The sequence below is a fragment of the Columba livia genome, chromosome 2 (genome assembly GCF_036013475.1).
Source record: "Columba livia isolate bColLiv1 breed racing homer chromosome 2, bColLiv1.pat.W.v2, whole genome shotgun sequence".
Lineage (NCBI taxonomy): Eukaryota > Metazoa > Chordata > Aves > Columbiformes > Columbidae > Columba > Columba livia.
In genome coordinates this window covers 152,703,975-152,721,028 of record NC_088603.1, presented here as the reverse complement: position 1 = coordinate 152,721,028, position 17,054 = coordinate 152,703,975, and the positions used below count along the sequence as shown (strand labels likewise).

The 17,054-nt window shown below is 42.1% G+C and overlaps 1 long non-coding RNA gene across 2 annotated transcripts in view; it reads right to left on the bottom strand.

Moving 5' to 3' along the window:
* Positions 1-6,351: 6,351 nt before the first annotated feature.
* LOC110364977 (uncharacterized) overlaps positions 6,352-17,054 on the bottom strand; it is a 43,140-nt gene continuing 32,437 nt past the window's right edge. For both annotated transcript variants that reach the window (XR_002424114.2, XR_002424115.2), the window contains exons 6-7: positions 8,604-8,770; positions 6,352-8,513 (exon numbers count right to left, since the gene is read on the bottom strand). This is a non-coding gene — a long non-coding RNA (uncharacterized LOC110364977). The remainder of the gene's footprint in view (positions 8,514-8,603; positions 8,771-17,054) is intronic.

Genomic DNA, 17,054 nt, shown 5'->3' with positions numbered 1-17,054 from the left:
TTATTCAAAGTTTTTTACTTTTTCAGAGATTGTTTTTTGTTTGTTTAGGTTTGTTTTCATTTTTTTCCTTTATCTGCCTTGACTTTTAAGAGGTTGATTGACAGAAAGTGTGGTTTTCCTAGTCAGGAGTGAACTATCCTCAGAATTATCACATCTGGTCCAAACTGAATCTTGATCCACGCATGTGTTTCCTCCAAGCCCTGGACTATTTCAGACTCAGGGCTGTGATTCAGGTGCAAATTCCTAATGAAGATTAATTACCTGTGGGTTTCCTTGAAGTTTCACAGACCTAAAAGGCTGCAGAGAGACAAGTAGAGACAGATTTTTGAATTAGGGAAGACCCACAGGTTCATGTACATCTTTAAAGGCCCGGTTCATTTATGCAAGAACAGGATAATTGAGTATTTGTATATGCCTTGGTCTAATTGGGAGACTAATTATCCAGGTACATATTTGTGAAAAGAACAGAGAAAGAGGGCTGGAAAGACGTGGAAGAGTGGATTATCAATGCCATTATAGGCAATCTATGGTTCTGCATCCCAAACGTCTATGCCATCTACTTCCCAGTGCCGGGTTCCATCCACTCCTGCTATTCAGGTACATTTTCATGCAGACACAGCTGTTACTTTACACTGTTATTTCATACAAGTCAAAACACCTTCGTGCTATCTGGATGTGTCCAGCTTTGAAATTTAAGCCCTACTATCAAAGCTGACAGGTAATGATGATAACTAAAGCAAAAATCAGATTCAAGAGGAGATTTTATGCCTTGAGTTATCACGGTAGTGCAGGGGCCCATTGGCGGTTTTGGAGTGGCTGCTGCAAAATGCATGTTTTGATTCAGTGCCCTGGGAGTCTCAAGTCTGCAGCTAATATTTCTTTTCCAATTATTGCTGTGAGTGGATAAAATACATTTTAATATCTTTGTGCTAAGAGTCCTATCGAGAGAGAGAGGTATTTCCACTGCACTGCCAGACCATTACATTTATTTGCACAATTCACTTAACTCTGGTCCATGATATCGCCAGAAGCCCTTGATGGAATTATGGTTCCATAATTATAGCTTTAAAAATTACAGGCCTTAATAGCTTTAGGGATGGATTCTCACTTGCAATAAATCATCAGGGCTTCACTGATTTTATTGAAGTATATGGAGGTATGTCAACCTACACCAGCTGAAAACTGGAGTGAGATTTTCACCCTTTGAAGTCATAGGAGCTCTGCCATCGACTTAAAGGCAGCCAGAAATTAACCCTTGGTCCTCATTTTTCATAGTCACTTTGCTACTGTGAGATGCATTGATATAATAAATTGTTGAAGATAATGATATCACAAACCAAGATGATGTTGTTAATTAAAATCTATAATTGCCTCTCATGCTCTAAAAGGTTGGGCACTAAAAGGGTTTAATTCCCTATCGCTCTGCACCTGAGTCTCCCTTTGTGTAGACCGAATGCAGCAACACGCTCTCAACTCCTGCAACACCCTAATTCCTTTTTATGGATGTTCTTAAATACACAGACATAAAGTTTCAGAGTATGTCACTGTGCACTCTCAGCTAATTTATTGTTCATACACGAGCCTCAGTGAAAGGGGCAGATAAATAACTGGAAGACATCCAGCATTGTAAATGGTCAGCAAATGGATGGATGAGTTTGCTCAGACTCCTCTGGCAACCGACACAGCCTTCTGTCAAGAAGCCAGACAGTGGAAGAGGAGGTTAAAATACTGAGCATGGGGAAAATATTGCACTGGATGAAATAAAAATAATATTCATATGTAAGTAGTGAAAATCGCTCACTGCCAGGGGTCAGATTTGAACTAGTATTGATCACTCAGGATGGATGCAACTATCATCCATTTAAAGAATAAGTAGAATACACTATCAAGTCTTTCTCATTAAAAGAACATATATAACACTTACATAGCGTCAGTGTATTTTAAAGACCATAGTACTTTTGTGAGCTTAAATTTGGCTATCAGCATTTTCAGTTATGGAAACAGAGCTACTGAAACTTTCAGTCCAAAATAGCCATTGATTTTTTTTGGCAACTAAAATGTGCGTGTCTGTGCCGTGCCCAAAGTCAGTTTTGGCAGGCACATCAGAGATCAGCAGTTCCTAAGTCCAAGCAGCAAACTCTCGATCACAGCTTATTCCTTCTGAATGTAATTACTTTAAAAATCAAAACAGGTCCTCCAGAGGAGGATTAACAGGGGTCTGGTAAGGATAGCAAAGCACAAGCCCAAATTTACCAACAGATGAGGTGGCTGTGGTGTAGGCGAAGGAAGGTAAAGAATGTTTATTCCTTTAAGCCACAGTGACTGATGAAGCGGAAGCTTGAGAGAGTGCTCTCCTGAGACTGCTCCTGTGATATGCTTCTCTGGTTTTCTTTTCCTACATGCTTATGGTTAAAACTGTATTATTTGTCCCTCAGCTAAGATAAACATAACTTGCCCACATTTGAATCCGTTATGACAAATTTACTGGTTTTACTCAGAAAAAAGCTATCTGTTGCTTCTTGATAACTCCATCACAGAAAGATAAGGGGAGGCTGGCGAAAACATTGAGGCTGGTGAAAATATTGAGCTTCTCATAATAAGGGAATTAACGGCCATGAGACAGGCAAGTGATGAGGGAGCTCCTGCTCCAGGGCAGGTTGTGCTCTCCTCAGGGAGCCTGGGACAGCTGGGGCATCGTTTCAACTCTGTAGCATCAAAGGTGGCATTTGGGAAGAAGGTCATTTCTTCAAATTGTGTCAAGATCATGAGAAACAAAAAGCAGAGACAGAAAGTTAGGAAAAGGGTAGAGTGCCACAGCCAAACCATATGCAAGGACTGGATAAATGAGAAGTTAAAAGCACTTGGCCAGACACTTACAAATGGACATCTCAGCTTAGAGGGTGATGTGCCAATGCCACAAGCTTCCCTGCAAAGTTCGAGCGGCTTCATCACAGTGGGTATCTGGAGTCCTTTCGGGTCCACTGCACACAAAATGTGATTGCATGGAGAAGCCTACTCCAGCAAGCACTCCTGAACCCACATGTTTTCATGTGAAGTAAGCCCTAAAAATAACATGACAGCGATAACAAAAGTGAATTGATAAAGTCAGTCCAGGGGCTTTGTTTCTGTGCTGTTGCTTGAAGGATGCTGTAAGCACAGTTTCATCTCAGTCTTTCAGTACTGACACATGCGTCTGCTCATTCTACTGACAGAGGAGAGTGAAGTTTTCGCAGAGGGAACACGGTTACTCCAAACTACCTGCAAGCCTGTGATAACTATAGCCCCAGGGACTGCATTTTTCTGGGTACAGCGCATTAACAGAGCGTTAACCAGGAGGACGTTAATTACACATTATCACTGCTGCTCACCCAAAAGGAATTCATCCTGGCAAAACACGATCATAAAAAGGAAGGTATTTGGAATGAATCAATGTGTGTGTGACATATATAAACGCCATTTGCATCCTGTCTATGAAGGCTCCACAATCCTCGTGGCTTGCAGCTGGCTGCCAAGGTCTTCAGAGCACCATCAAGCACACCCTCAGATGATGGTGCAGTGACTCTGATCTCCACTTACTGAGTGCTGACAGGGAGATTAGAACAAAAACCAAAATACCCTCTTGTGACATTTCTAGATATAAAACCTCCTTTTCTGGTGAACCTATAGGCTTAAGTTCTCTTTTCTCTTAATAATTCTGGTTTAAGACAAACTTCAACATTTCAGTGACTGTGGGTGAAGACATCTGGGTCTCCGGGGTTAGCAATGTGCTCCCTGAGTCTCTGCCCAATTTAATCCCCAGATCCTCCCAACCTGCTCGAATCCACACTGTCCCCAGGGCCCACAAGCCAGCACAGCACAGCCCAGGCACTCAGCTTGCACCCATCCACCCCTCAGGGAAGGACACCAAGAGGTCCAAACCAGTCTGCTGGAGATGCCACAGCATTGGGAGACAGCCAAGACAGTCCCAAAGGGCCAAACTGGCTCCTCTCAGTTATGGAGAATAACATTTGGTTTCCACTCAGACCAGTTGTTTAATGGACTCCTGATGATCCATCTCCAGGCTCTTTGAAAGCACAACTATCAACTACCAGACGGCCAAATCACTGTTTAGAAGAGCAAAGTGACCTGTACTTTCAAATCTATACAATAGAGGCAGTGAGTTACATTCAACAGCTGGTTATGTTACTGAAACTCTATGTTGTTAATGTATGCACGCACACGGTGCTCAGTCTGGTGTGAGCGTTGTGACTTTGGGCTAAAGCCACCATCATTCTATAAATTGTGCACAATCATCCATAATCTTTGAAAAATACAAAGTACCATTTGCTGCTGCCTGTTCTGCACAGACCTTTCATTACAGAAACATCTGTTAGAAGTGCTTTAGCTAAGGGTTCGTCAGAGTTTCCATTATAAACCCCCATTTTCAAGGGGTTACTGCAACTGAGCCGTAAAATGTTGCTCCAGGCTCAAACTTGGCATAAAAGGTCTCCAGTGAGAGAATTTTTTTCTAAAATCAAAATGTTAAAATACGTGCAGTTAAACAAAAACTGCCTCTCCTGAATCTATGTGTTTGACATATTTACATCTACACACATTGTGCATTGGCCTTTAAAAGCAAACTCTTGATTAATTTATTTATTAAGCTATTTATTAAAATAAAGTCACTAACTTCACAGCCTTATTGATTCATTTTAAATCATATAATCAGAGAATCTTTTAGGTTGGATAAGACCTTAAAGATCATCAAGTCCAACCATTAACCTAACACTGCCAAATCTACCATTAAACTATGTTCTTAAGCACCACATCTACATGTCTTTTAAACACCTCCAGGGATGGTGACTCCACCACTTTCCTGGGCAGCTTGTTCAAATACTTGACAACCATTTCAGTTAATAAATTTTTCCTGATATCCAATCTAAACCTCCCCTGGCACAACTTGAGGCCATTTCCTCTCGTCCTATCACTTGCTACTTGGGAGAAGAGACCAAACCCCTCCATACTACAACCTCCGTTCAGGTAGTTGTAGACAGCGATAAGGTCTCCCCTCAGCCTCCTCTTCTCCAGGCTGAACAGCCCCAGTTCCCTCAGCCGCTCCTCATCAGACTTGTGCTCCAGACCACTCGCCAGCATCGTCGCCCGTCTCCAAACAACCTCCAGCACCTCAATGTCTTTCCTGCAGTGAGGGGCCCAAAACTGAACACAGGATTCGAGGTGGGATCTCACCAGTGCCAAGTACAGGGGAACGATCACTGCCCTGGCCCTGTTGGTCACCCTATTCCTGATACAAGCCAGGATGCTGTTGGCCTTTTTGGCCACCTGGGCACACTGCTGGTTCATGTTCAGCTGCTCTCAATCAACACCCCCAGATCCCTCTCCGACAGGCACTTTCCAGCCACTCTTCCCCAAGCTTGTAGCGCTGCCTGGGATTGCTGTGACCCAAGTGCAGGACCCAGCACTTGGCCTTGTTAAACCTCATACAGTTGGCCTCAGCCCAATGGTCCAGCCAGTTCAGATCCCTCTGAATGGCCTTCCTACCCTTCAGCAGATCAACACTCCCACCCAACTTGGTGTCATCTGCAAACGTACTGAGGGTGCACTCAATCCCCTCATCCAGATCACTGATATAGAAATTAAACATAACTGGCCCCAATACTGAGCCCTGGGGACACCACTCATGACTGGTCGTCAAGTGGATTTGGCTCTGTTCACCCCAACTCTTTGGGCTTGACCATCCAGCCAGTTTTTATTGTAAGTGGACAAGTGATTTCATATATAAAAGCAGCAACTACATAGAAAATAAATTATCCATCCATAGAAAGAGTGGGGACATTTTTTCACCCCCAGCTTTCATTAACTTTCTTCTTGCAGACAATGGATTTACCCCTGGGCCAGCAGTAGGATGCAATAACCAAAATGACCTGAGGCCAAATCAAGACAATATTTCTTGTATAAGGCAGTCTGCTCCAGCAGGATGGAGGAGATTAGCAGAAAGATGTTAAGTAGGATGAAATATGCTTGTTTAGAGAAGATAAGCAGAGGGCAGGGATTCACTGCACTGTACTGATCAAGGCAGTTAAGGTGATCTGTGAGCAGTGGTAGACACAAAAATCCTCCATGCAGCCTGGGGACAATGAAGAAGAGGCAGAAACCTTTGGAGAGTTCAATTTAGGAGAGTCTGGTTTGTAGGTAAGTGAAGATGAAGCAAAGCTAAAATCCAGAACAAATTTGAATTGAGGAAGGGCTCATTTTTCAAGTTTGAGGGTACGAGCAGTGCTGATGTTCAGCAAGGCAGCTCTCTTTTATAGCACGAGCAAAACTCTTGTTACACCATAATTGTACTGCCCCCGGCAGCTGCAGCAACAGACCTCAGTGCTGATCCTGCAGGAATTTAAGCCCACAAGTAATCCCATTTAAATTAATGGGATTATGCCTCAGAAGTGTAGAGTTAAGCGTATGTGTATGCATTTGCTGGAGCAGGCCCCGGGCAACAAGCGCTTGCAGGGCGCCCTGCCCGCGGCTGTGCTCTTTGTGCCGCCGTCCCAGCGGCTCCGGGCTGTCGGGCAGGATGGCTCCAGATCTGTAAGGTCTCTAAGGAAAAACCCCAAACTGTGGGAAATCACACAGTGATTCACTGAGTGGCACCCTTTCCTCTGAGTCAGTCCCGAACAAAAGTCCCAGAACGGCTTTAAGATTGGAAACTACAGCTGGATGTGCCGTCCATTGGAGGAGATGGAAAATAAACATCCTGCCCGTGACCACCACGTAAGGTCTCAGCAGCCCTTTAGGAGAGTTTGGTTTTTCACTCTGGTGTTTCTGGCCAAGATCCAACTGCTGTAATTTCAGCTTTCTGGTTCACCCTCCCAGAATGGGTTCCTGCTCTCTCGTGATCTTGGTTGCATTTCTGAAAAGAAATACGCAGTTGCTGCAGCTCTGATAGGTAAGGGAAGATGTCTCTGTAAACACAACATGACCCAGGCACCCTTGGAGAATGAGCATGATGCAAAGAAACAGTGTTGCCTCCTTCACTTGCACTGAGAAGTGCTTTGGTTTTTATTGAAATCAGATTTTGCTCATCATGCTTGACTCCATCAAAGTGGCTCCCTGGTATTCATTGATGTTGGAATAACTAGAGATTTCACTCCATGCAAATGGTTCCCTTTAATCCCCTCAAAAGCTTCAGCTCCAACATCGAGCTCAGGGAAAGCTGCAAACATGGTATAACATCTTACGTGAGCAATGTACCTATTGTGTTCTCCTGCCTATGGATGTAAGATAGGAAAATTTCTCCACTGCATCGTTATCAGCATGCAGCATGCTTCAGAGGCTTCTGATTCTTGGGCATTGGCCAACCTCCTCCAGTGCTCTGAAGTCAACACTGCCATCACCTGATGCCTTGTGGCACACCCCCTCTTGAGCATCAGGAGCTCCCAGAAAGGAAAAGCTCAGATAAGGAATCAGTCACTTAAGTCACAGGTTATCTGAAGTGAAGGCAACCCATGGTTTCCTTCTTTTTTCTTGTTTTCTGTAACCTTCTTCTAAAGCAGTTGTCACCACATTTCTTAGATCAAGAATGCTCAGATGACCCCTCCTCATATTATTCATTACTATTATTATTATTATTATGAAGTCATTACAGTCCTCTCAGTTAGACAGAATGTCCCAAATGTAAAAGTTTTGACTGGATTGCTCCCAGCAATTCAGTTTTCTGCTCTTTCTTTATGGCAACCATGCTTTGACTGGTTCAATAAGTCTTCTTGAAAACATAAACAAATATTAAAAAACTGACAACAAAAGTTGACATTAAGTAGCTGGAGAGCCGGGATAGACATCAGCTAATAGGAATTTCCTGCTGCTACTACATTTACTTCTACCTTTAATCACTGTCACATTATTTTCTTATCCCAGATTGTCCTACATGGCATGATAGGAGCAGATGTCTGACAGGTCCTAAAGAAGCCTTTTAGAATAGACCAGACTTCAAAGATTTGCTTTTGCCATAGGAAGACAACAATGTTCACAGAAGTTATATACATTCCCGTGTATTAAAATACTTTTCCCAGGCAGTCATAGCTAATGCCAACTCTAGATATCATTCCATTTTGAAATTTCCAACATGCCATCTCTACAGCTTCAAGAAAATAAGACCTTTTCTTTGCACATTCTTTACATGAAAGTGCTGAAAATAATGTATTTAAAATGAATGGAGATTGATGAGAATCCGTTACTTTAACAAGAAACAATTTGGTATTTCCATAAGCAATTAGACTATGTTAATAGTCTACAATCTATCATGTCAAGAAATGACAGAAGCAACTTCTTAACTGTATAAAAGTGTCAGGGGTTTTGTTAATGTTTCTTTTTTAGAGAAAAGATAACTCACTTTTCCATCTGGATCCAGCTCAGCTGTTGTGAAATAGTGGCATCAGCATCCAGAACAGCAGAAATAGCAGAGAGTCAGAGTTCAGGTCCCAGTACCATCCTGTTGTTTCTGCAAGAACAACCAAATGACCCTGGAAAAACAGAGCAGAATGCGTCAGGGAGAGGTGTTATACTTGGCTGTAAAACTCTCTCTTAAGTAATCACTGGGGGTGTTGACTTGCCTGTCTTTTATTTTGCTTATTAAATATGATCTGTGATCCTGTTAGCACTTTGCATGTCACACTGAAGCTTCACACTAGAAAAGGACCGGGATGGAGATTCCGTAGCTCTGGTCCGCAGCACACTGGTGAGCTCACTGTGCCTGCAGCATGCTGGCTTTCGTCCTGGACTTCAGTTGAGAGGGAACAGAGCCAAGGGAAGAAGAAGAGATGAGATAAACAGCAAAAGCAGAAACCATGGTCAACTTTTACAGGAAGGTCAATACCCATATTCCTCTAAAGACCTCTTAAAAAGAGGCACAAATGCTTTTTCAATATGGTTTTCCATGTAATGTAAATTGCCACAGGGATGTTGCACAATGACTCGGAGGATAAGTGCCCATGAGGCAATTTCTTTATTGAGATGTGGAGCTCATCACAGACAAGCTGAAAAACACCTGTAGGCGTGGGAATAAGTTTCTGCTCTTACTGGAATAAAATATACCCTGGTCATTGCGCAGGCTTTTCAAGATCCCACAGCATACAACAACTATTTTTGTCTGTTCTCTGAAGGATCCTTTCTCTTTTTTTTTCACAGACGAGATAATTTACCTGGCTTCTAGGAAAAGAAAAAACATTAAACCACACAGTTAAGGTAGCCCATGATGAAGGGAAGCTGAGTGACATTAGCAAAGTGAGGAAATGAAACGTATGAAATGCAAGATTATGCTAATCCTGAGATGCAGCATTAGAGTTGGCTTTTGATGCAGCGTATATGTTGTATTCCCCATGTATAATAAAAGGCAAAGCACTGAATGATTCAGAAGTCTGACCTGAAGATCACAGAAGCTGAGGGAAAGTTTCCTCTTGACTTCAGTGGCCTTTGGATGACAATCTTTTGCAGGAAGCACTATCGATTACTGAAACAGCCTCAACCATATCGAAACCCTGAGAACATTAGTTCACTAAACTGCATCTACTTGTGCCACAGTTTCTACTTTAGCTGTCTGTCTCAGGCTGATCTATTTTAAATAGTTATTTCTTTCCGGAAGTTTAAAAGCTTGAGTCATTGGAGATGATGAAGTTGTAGGGAAAGCTCCTTTTCCACCTCCTCTCCCCACCTCCACGTTTCAGCACTGTGGAGGACTTGTTCATGAAATTTCACTCCTTCCCTCCATTAGAACCTGCAATGCAACAGTGAAATGGCTTTTCAGAAAGACATGTGCCTTTCAGATCGCTGAAAGCCAGAACACACGCAGACAAATCTAGGTTTCAATGACCAAAACTGCCTGGGACACCCTTGGTACATTGGATATGCCATCCCAAACATGACTAGGACTGATGCTGGCTACAAATGGGCCAGTGCACAAGCATCTGAAAGCTGCAAAACTCACCCGCGCAGAGAGGAGGGGGAGGATCCCTAACATTCCGTGATTCTGTATGAAAAATCAGGGACAATTCAAGGAGAAACACATATCCACTTATCCAAAAGGGATGTGAAGAAACTTAGTGGCCAAAGATGGAGAAGACGTAGGTTTGCAACAGCTCTGCCCACGCTGCTCTAAGTGACCCATCTACACTCCCGTACAGTATGGCTATGGTGTAGTCTACAGTACACATTGAATTTTCATTTTTCTCTGCAGATTTTTAGAGTCTTTCCTTCCTCCTGTGTCTTTTTCTACCCAAGAAGGGAGAGAGGCGGAAGAAAAAGCTGAAAACCGAAGGGAGTGTGGGTGTGAGGGGGTTTATGTGTGCTTTGGTTTCAAAACTTTGGCCTGAAAAGAGATATTTGCGTTAACAGAGTACAAAAGATGTATGATTTTCTGTACTGAAAAAGTTAGAAACTCCTGCAACGTCAACACAGTTCATTGAAAGTTAAAAGGTGGCGTGTTATTTTTAGGTGCTAAGTAATTCACAGCATTTTGTGTTTAAAATAAAGTATTCATCTGTATCATTATGAATCATCTTTGTTCAGATAGTTTACTAAAATATTCTTATTATGCAATACAATCATCCTACAAACCTGGGATCTCTATTTTATTACAAAATTGGTGTACACGAGAAAGTCTAAAGATATATTTGTGTTCTTAAGGCTTATAGCAAAATGAAACAATATTGCAGGTATAGTCACTATTAACAAGTTGTAAAATGTTGACTTCTCTCACTATATTTTCAAACACTCTACGTCTTTTCTCTTATTATTTTTCTTCTGCAGTTTATGTGGTGTATGTCTACAGTCAGGAACATGTGTTTTCAATTATCTGAGCTTTCCAAACCGGCTTTGAATTCAATAGCTACTTTTTTTTTTAAGGTAGAGCTCCTCCTCCCACAGAAGTTAATATTCCTCTCCTTTTTCACACAGCAAACAGCAGTGGCTCTTGATTTCAGGCCCATTTTAGAAATCATTTAATTTGGAGCTCCCCCAGACAATAATGTAATTTTCTTCTAAATTTCTTGTACATTTTATGAGACAAACCCAAGCTTTCATGTGGAATGTATATAAAGTGTTGCAGCAAGAGTGGGAAAACTGATGTCATCCAGTCTGCCTTGTATGACATTTTTCCGAGCTTCTTATACAGTGAAGAATCCAATCTGACCACTAGAGCCATAATGGTAGAAATGTTAGATAGCATCCCATCCTTACAACTCATGCTTAGGCCTTACGAATCTGATCCCTGAAGCATCTGTGCAACCTGTGACCTGTAGCATATCCCAGTGATGCACTATAAGGTCATAAATTGTGATTATTATTTGTACATGGAGAATTGAGGCAGACGTATATTTGTGTCTCTGTGTTGGCTTATGGCTCAAGCTTACATTAGAATTTTCTGTGTGCAGTTCTGGGCCCCACAATTTCAGAAGGATGTTAAGGTACTTGAATGTGTCCAGTAGAGGGCAACGAAGCTGGTGGTAGAGCTGGAAGACATGTGCCATGAAGAAGAGTTAGAGACTTCAGTTTTATCCAGTTTGGAGAAGAGGAGGCTGAGGGCTGACCTCATTGCTCCCTACAGTTTCCTGAGGAGAGCATGTGGAGATGGAGGTGCTGAGCTCTTCTCCCTGGTATCCAGTGACAGGACACATGGGAATGGTTCAAAGCTGTACCAGGGGACATTTAGACTGGACATTAGGAAGCATTTCTTCACTGAGAGGGTGGTCAAACACTGGAACAGGCTTCCTACAGAGGTGGTTGATGCCCCACATCTGTCATTCTTTAAGAGGCACTTGGGAAAAGCCTTTAATAACATTATTTGGTTATTTTGGTTAGCCCTGAATTGGTCAGGAAGTTGGACTAGATGATTGTCGTAGGTCTCTTCCAAGTGAAATATGCTTTAACTTTTGGTCAGCCCTGAAGACAGCTGGACAAGATTAAGATTGTATGTCCCTTCCAACAGAAACATTCGCTTCTATTGACCATCTGCATCAATGAGACATTGGCCTCTGCTCAGGCATCAGTGTGCAGAAGACAATGGGCTCACCAGTCAGGGAAATTAAGACCTAGAGCTGAAAATCAAGGTGCAGTCCTTATAGACAGTGCAAACATAACCAACATAAAGCACCTAACAAGGAAATGGACCCCACCTTGAGGCATAGTTCATCAAGACAAGAGATGTAGCCAGAGAAACACAGGCTGTGTCTTGCCTAAGCAGAAGGTGTGGGGCAGTGTTTGAGGGGAGTGGGGTTAGTACACGTTCTTGAGTCCTACTCCAAGCTGGGATGAAGCCAAAACACAACTAGACAGCAGTTAGGAAGTGCCCTGGGATCTTTCAGTTTAAACTGAGTCTGGGTGAGTTGACCAAGGCTGGCATAAGAGCTTGAACACAGCATTACCCATTAATCTGCTTAATGAATCTTCATTAACAACTCAATCTATTTCCCAGGACTGGAAAGCAATCATAGGGGGCAAGCTATGCCAAACTTCATGAGCACCACTGGGGCAGAGTGTGCTCTGGGCCCCAGGCAGCAGAAAGGCTGGTCAGAAGGTGTTAGGGTGTTAGGAATAAGTTGTAAACCCCTGGCCTTTAGTCACTGAGTAACTAAATATTGAATAGCAGATCACTCATCTGACCTTCACATGACCAAAAGTCGCAAACCCTCATTTGTATGAGAAGCACCACATGAACACCACTGCATGGTTGTCCTGAGCACCAAGAGATGTGGGTATTTCCTTCAGAAGCACAAAGCTAGTGAGGTAGTGCGTGCTGCAATTAAAAGATAGGACACGCTGTGTAGCCCTAAAACAGATGTGTGGTCAGCATAATACTGCCATGTTTGAAACCTCTGATGATAATGTGGCAGAGCAGAAGTGAGATATCTTGACTGAGCTTCGGCCAGTGAGCACACAAGGGTGGGCGAGCAGCAAGTGAGAGTGCAGTGAAGGTGGCCACCACCTCCCGCAGAAGAGCTGAAGTAGCCTCCACCAAGAAGAAGCCTATAACCAGAGTGTAACCAGCTAGAACAGCGATGTGATGGGGACAAATGTGGAAAGCAGATATCTGCAGAGCCCACTCCTCCTTCAGGGAAGTGCTGCAGTCCTTCTGTGACAATAATGAGTCTCTTCTTGAATCACCATGTTCTTCTCCCCAAGAGCCATCAGACCTCTCTGGTGCTGGTCCCAGGTGCATTGCTAGTGGAGGACAGGAGCTGCAGCCTTTCCGAGCATGAGATACAGAACTTCCTGACTCATTTGATTTAATGGAGGCAAACCCATCACCTACTCCCCACTGTCCTGGCTTCTCCCTGGAAAAGTCTCATCTTTCTGCAGCAGCCCCAGCCTTCTGCTGGTCCATCTCATTCTTATCTACGTACTCCAGGGCTATAACAGACCAGGCTTGTATTTTATCCTTCTGTTTTGTTTCTCAGTCCTGCTTCCTCATCAGCATTTATGGGTTTGGATTTTGACTACGTACACATATGCATACACACAAAAATCTAAAGGCTGAACATGTTACAGTCACGGGGAAAAATCTGGCTTTGAGTTTATCTTCCTCATGTAAACATGTTGCCATGATGATCATCACCTATTTCCAAAAGCTGCAACTCGAATTACAAATAACTTTGTTTTTTTCCTGTGGCACTTCATTTTGCAGACTTCACTAAAGCTCCCTGGGCTAACAGCTCTTGTATACAGTCTATGCTGTATACAAATGTACATTGGTTATAGCATATGAAGTTCGCAGCATTTATAGCAGTGTTGACTCTCACATGTCTATGACAAGTCTCGTGGCACCCATCCATACTTTTAAATGCTCAGCTCCTTGTGATAAGGGATTGACAAGAATTTTAGCACTAATTTTCATGTAGACATCTCGTCTTCATTCCTAAAAAATGCTTAATATTATTGCTTACATGAATTCCAAAGATTCAGGTCCTGAGAAGCTTATATGTCTTTTTTTGAAAAATCCCATAATTGCTAAGCCAATCTGGTGATCACCTGGGGGGTCATCATAATGTTTATTAATGTCTCAAATTCATGTGTTGTATTTGTCATTTAAGTTTTCTGCAACTAACCAATGACAACAAGCAGGCATCTCTTTCACCATTTTTAGACAGGAAGCTGAGGAAGACTGTGGTGGCAAAGGGTGAACAAGCCTGGTGTGATGGATGTTTATAGCATGTCTAAGGTGTTCTCCTAACCCAGCCCTTCTAGCACAGCTGATGGCCTGGAAACCTATAGAGAATGATGCAGACAAATTCAGAAATTCAAATTTCAGCCTCTTCTCCACAGAGCAGCATTTCATTACTACTGGTGTCTGTGGTGCATAATTCAACTCATAGTGGCCTCTGAATGTTATCTGGAGTTTCCACATGTCCCTGGCAAACGATGAAGCCAGTAGTTACACTCACACCATGGGGACACATTTAGGTGACAGCTGTTTTCCTTAGTACCCTTTACTTATTATATTTCTATACAGCACATTTTGAGCAAAACTGGTTAAAAAAAATATTGGAACATGTCTTTGGTTTCCTATTCTCACATGCCACCTCAGAAAAAAAATTAGGGGAGAAAAAGAGGACTATGAAAAAATTCCCCTTTTTGCCATTGCAACAAGGAAGAATGAATGAAAAGGAGAGGCAAAAACTGAAATGTTTTGTTGCTTTTTTACCTATATAAAAACAAAACAAACAACCTGTAAAAACACAAAAACAGTTGCAAATGAAATGTGCACACCCTCCTGCGCACGGGTAGAGCCTGTAGTTAGCACCAAGGGTCAAGTGCTTCTTGTCACGGCAGTTTCTAATGCCTGGACCTTTTCCTAACGTCAAGAGGTGCTATTTGCTTCATAAATGTACAAACATGTCATTAAATCTGTTAGAACACAGCTTCTGCTGTATTTCACTGAATGAACAGTGCGGAAAGTGGCAACGTTTCTTCTGTACTGTAAGAGCACATGGTTTGCTGTTGGATGAAGGGGACTTGGTGCTTTTCCTAATGCAACATTGCCAGCAGGGATGCTGATCTCAAAAGTAAACCTCCTCAACTGCTCCTTTAGGAATGAGAGGACTTGTAATAAAATTGGCAGGGATCTCCAAGAAAACATGTTAAAATCGAAAGCCAGCGTACAAAGAGATATGTTTTGTAGCGCAGCAAGAAGTCTCTAAACCAGCTAATTACTGAAGTTTTGCAAGAAAAATAGTGTTTATAGCTTATGGTAAGTTGTGTCAGTGTTTATGAAATCCTTTTGGTTAGTGTTTTCTACTCATTTTCTCTAATGTTTGCTAAGTTTTAGCATATGTTGTTGTAAATCCAGATAGAGTCACAGTGTGAATGGGGAACTTTGTCTAAGTGCGTCGCAGTATTTCTCTGGCATCCAGTTTCTGGGAGCTACTGAGAGGTCTGGGATTGCTGAGCACACAGGGCTGGCCACACTCTAAAGGGAAGGCAAATTAGTTTCATGTGAATATATTAACTTGGTCTTTTTAAAGGGTGTAAAGCTTCAGGGTGACTGAAGGGTGAAGGGTGACAAAACTGAGACCTGCGATTTCTTTCTCCACATGTTTTAATTATTGTGTTGAAGTCTTCTCCAAATCCAATAAGTAGGGTGGTGAAAATTAAAGAACTGATCTTCATTTCAAATCTATACTTAAAAAAAATCCTAACTATTTTTAAAGATAAGGCTTGTCATTGAAACATGAAAAATAACAGAGCTTGGGGCCCCGTAGGTTAATGATAACTCTTTCTCAAGCATTTTGTTCACAATCTCAATTATAATTCCATGTGCTTTATCTTTCACATACGTAGCTAAATCCTTTTCATCTTTAATGAACTGTTTTGTCTTAATTCAGAAACTATAGAGTTCTGTGTGGAAGAAGCGAGAATTTCATTATCAGCTCTAGGACTACAGAGTTACAGAGTTACTACAGAGTTATATCCTGGGGATATAGAGCGAGTGAGCAGAAAGCTCAGTGGCTGTGGGTACATCAAGGGTGGATGTGATGGAGGGTTTTTTTCCAATTTAAAAGCATCTTCACATCTGTTTTGAGTAAGGCCACCGGCTTTTTTCCTCAGGTGATGGTGGATTTTTTGCAGCTGCTGTGCCCTTTCAGGAATCTCTATCTGCTTTTCAGCTTCGGTAACTCTGCTGGCCCGAGTTTGAAGTTCTTTCTCTACCCTGTTTCTGATGAAATGTGTCTGTATGGTTTATTTTTGTCAGCTTCGTTATTCTACTTACCATGCTGTCCCTGTTCTCCCTTTTACCAAGACTGACAATAACACCTTTCTGTAGAGCTTTTCAACATCTCGTCAAATGAAACTTTTAACACTAACCACAACCTTTTTTTCAACTTTTAACTACAAAAACAGAAAAGTATAATACTTTTCGTAGTTCTGTATGGAAGCTGTTGGAGCTGTTTCATAAACTGATAGTTTTCCATTGAACATAACAACATTCTAGACTAAATACCTGCTTACAGGCTCTTGAAACTAGCTGGAGGACACTGGTCTTTTTAATTATTGCTTTATCCCCTCTCACCTTGACCTAACTGTGCCCTGGCAGGGAATGTTTGCCTACCTCTCACTGATTTACAGCAGATGTTAGTGGTAATAAATTATATCCCACTTCCACCAGCTCCTTTTTTTTAATTTTTCCTTTCCTAGAGCTGCTCGGATATTTTCAAATGAAAAGTCTCTCAATCTTAAAAGCCATTTTTTCCAAAGTGCATATTTTGGGTGTTCACACACATTTTCTCTTTTTCCCATTTAAACTGAGAAGCAAAGTCTGTGTTTTATTCTTTTATTTTTGCTTTCCTTTTGCTACTGGAAATAGTGGCACTAAGGGGAAAACATGAGAAAAAGGAAGGTGAAAAAGAACCAGGACAACAGAAGAACTTCTATGGAAAAAAAAGTGAATAACTGGCACTGGCAAAACACATGGAACAAGACAAAAAAAAAGTCCAACCCTGACATGTTTTAATTTTTCCCTGTTTTTCCACCATTTCCCTCCTGACATCATCAAGCAACCATTTGGTCCTTGTTTC